Source organism: Solanum tuberosum, unplaced genomic scaffold (assembly GCF_000226075.1).
Source record: "Solanum tuberosum cultivar DM 1-3 516 R44 unplaced genomic scaffold, SolTub_3.0 scf00403, whole genome shotgun sequence".
Taxonomy (NCBI): Eukaryota; Viridiplantae; Streptophyta; class Magnoliopsida; order Solanales; family Solanaceae; genus Solanum; species Solanum tuberosum.
This window is the reverse complement of record NW_006239321.1, coordinates 201878-205288: the sequence shown is the minus strand read 5'-3', so window position 1 is coordinate 205288 and position 3411 is coordinate 201878.

Genomic DNA, 3411 nt, shown 5'->3' with positions numbered 1-3411 from the left:
TACCTCTATTTATAAGTAGAGAAATCACTTCAAAGGCCACTTTGATGAATGTCAAATTAATAGATACATCATTATCTCAAAAGGGTTCATATCACCTTGGGAATACACATTCATGATAAGGATAAGTTCATAAATAAACTTAATGGACAATCAACTTAGTTCAATGGATTTATAACACTCCTCCTTGGATGTCCATAGATAATATGCCTCGTTAAAACCTTATTAGAAAAAAACCATGTGGGAAAAAATCTCAGTTAAGGAAAAAGAGTACACATATCTTTTAATACGCTTTGAATGCTGCCTCATTAAAAACCTTACCAAGAAAACCCAATTGGGATAAAACCATGGTTAAGGAAAAGAGTACAACGCGTATTTTTCTCCCCCTGATAAAAACTTTACTTGATATCTCGGAGACGATGCATTCCAATCTTATATCACAACTTCTCAAATATTGATGTTGGCAATCCTTAGTGAATAAGTTTACAAGATTATCACTTGAATGGGTCTTTGAACGTCAATCTCACCATTTTGTTGAAGATCATGTGTGAAAAAGTCTTTTGGTGGAATATGTTTTGTCCGATCTCCTTTGATTGTATCCTCCCTTCAATTGAGCTATATATTATTTTTGTATATGGTGGCTAGAATATACTTTTCAAAAGAAAATCACATATTTATGTCTGAATATGAAAGATCATGATTTCAATCAAACACACTCCCGACTTAATTCATAGATCAATATTATTTCTACATGATTTGAAGAAGTGGTTACTAATGTGATTCTTTGAATTTCCAAGTTATTGTTGTATCTCCATATGTAAATAATAGTCCATTTGCGATCAAGCTTTATGCAGATCAAATAAATATTATGCATCTACATAATCAAATCATTTCTGACTCGAGAATTGATCATTTCAATTTTATTGAAGCTCATCTTTTCTTCTGAAAGAAAATCACACATCTTCTATATGTTGAGTCACTTGCTTTGTTAGTTTCTTGTCATATCTTGAATGATAATATGACAATCCTTTTACATAACTTTCATTATGTATATCAAATAATCTTCTAGCATTTGCATAACCAACAATCTGTAAGTGCACCAATTGCACTAATACATGACATTTTAAATCATTTTCATGAGATCAAAAAGATTCTTTCTCTGTGTTAAGCAGTCTCAAAATCATTGGGTACTCAATGAAATTGCTTTAAGACCTTTTAAATCCTTCAAGGATTTTCATATAACCTACATCATCTAGTTAGACATAATAATCATTCATTATGCATATTCAAGTATTTCATCTATTGCCACACTGAAACAAGTCTCATTCCATCCACCACTGGAGAATATATTTCCATTTAATAATGTCAGGATTTTTGCGAAAAACTCTTTATGCCCCGAGGCACAAATCACACTTTATATCTTATGGTTATACTTTCGCACAATGATTCATTTGTACCACACTGACATTATATTTTGATCCATGAACTACAAGATTAAAAACATCACATTTCTAAGTGAAACAAAATATACTTGAATGGTGTCAATCATTTAGCTGTCCACACTATATGACAGATTCGAATTTAACATCCTCGTAACCATTTATAGCATTGAATGCTACTTCATATCAAAGATACCGTTGACGGTCATTTTGATATCGATTCCAATACGACATAACTTATCGAGATCTCTTCATTTTTCATCATTTTTAGGTACCTGAACCTTTGCCAAGATTTTATGAAGTGTCATGTCATAGTGCTCTTTCAAAACACTTACCTCATTATCATGACCATTTTGATAATTTGCTCCTCTCCTTCCCCAAGGAGTTTTAGATTTGGAATCGATTGGTCTATCACGCTCTGGCGTACCATAGACTCTGTCCTTCAAGGACTATTTATTGGAGCATTTGCAGCTTAATTAAAATATTGGGTCAGCAAATACATTTGGCAAATTATTTACAACATTTTGCAAATGAATTATCTCTTGAACTTCAAGTTCACATTTTTTTAACGAGGATTTAGATAATTCATCTCACACATAATTTTCAGCTGCTAAACATATCTCCCCTTAATGTTAGAAAATCTAACATTTTACCCCCAACCTCATTTGGGGATCCATCTTTGTGCGTGGTGGAGCAATAAAATAATATGTGCACGCATCAAATTTTTAGATGGAAATTATTTGGTTCCGACCCTGAACCAATTGTGATGGGAGAACCTTGTTGGCTTGATGCATACACGTTAAATAAAACTCATCTCATACCAAATTTTATTTGAGAGATTTATTCTCATAATCAATGGTCTAGCTATAATTGGAGGCAAACAATTTCTGCTAAACCAACCAGTATTATCAACATAATTTTATAGATTGGAACTGTGCTCGTAATTTAACAATTTGAGCAAACAACCTGACAAAAACTAATTTGTAAGTTGATACAAATGCACATGTGACCATACCATAGATGCATTTATTAAATCATAATAGTAAGCGGTCCACATGGCAGGTAAATGGGCCAATATTCACCTTTTTATATGTTCCAAATAATTTCAGGGGATACAATCCCAACCTTAACTGGTACAATGATCATTTTATCATGAGAACAAGCAACACAAGAGAATTCTTGAAGAATCTTTTATTTCTTCAAACATATAGTCACATGAATTTTCAATTTATTTTGCCTCACATTTGAATCGGAATGGCCAACCGATTATGCCAACTGATATTTATTCTAGTAAACTTCAAGTTTACCTTTGCATGTGATTCCATCATCATGCCCATAATTGTATACAACAAACAACGGGAAAAAATGGATAATCTTATACGTAAATATTTATAACCCACTTTGGTTGTAGTAATTTGAAGACATTAAATCTTCCCATAATTTATAGTCTCAATATAATATTTTTTTCTTTTCAATTCTTCCGAAACTTAAAAAGTTTCTTTTGAGACTTACTACAACCCCAATATTATGAACAATTTCATTCTTCCGAATAGTAACAAATTAGTCTTTTAGAACACTCAATTATGGTGACCATCTCCTTCAAGGAGAAAATTATAATTATTGTCATGGTTAAAATTATTACATGCAAGACTTATTTCTTGAAAACTAATAACAAATTTGTGTTGCCATACAACAATATTTATTTTGGTCATGACCACAACCTTTATAGGAAAGAATTATTTCTTTCGGTTGTCCTTCAATAGTTCATAATTTAAAATACCACAATATTTGTGATGTACTCAAAGTATATGACCAAATAATCATTTATGTCAAAATATTTCTTTTCAATCTCTCAAACCTCCCGTAGAGGTGAAATGTGACATTTATCCAACAATACATGAACATGTTCTTATCCATAAGAACACAAGTCACATTTTCTTTAAGAAATTGAGCATAACCATTTGAACATGCTCCA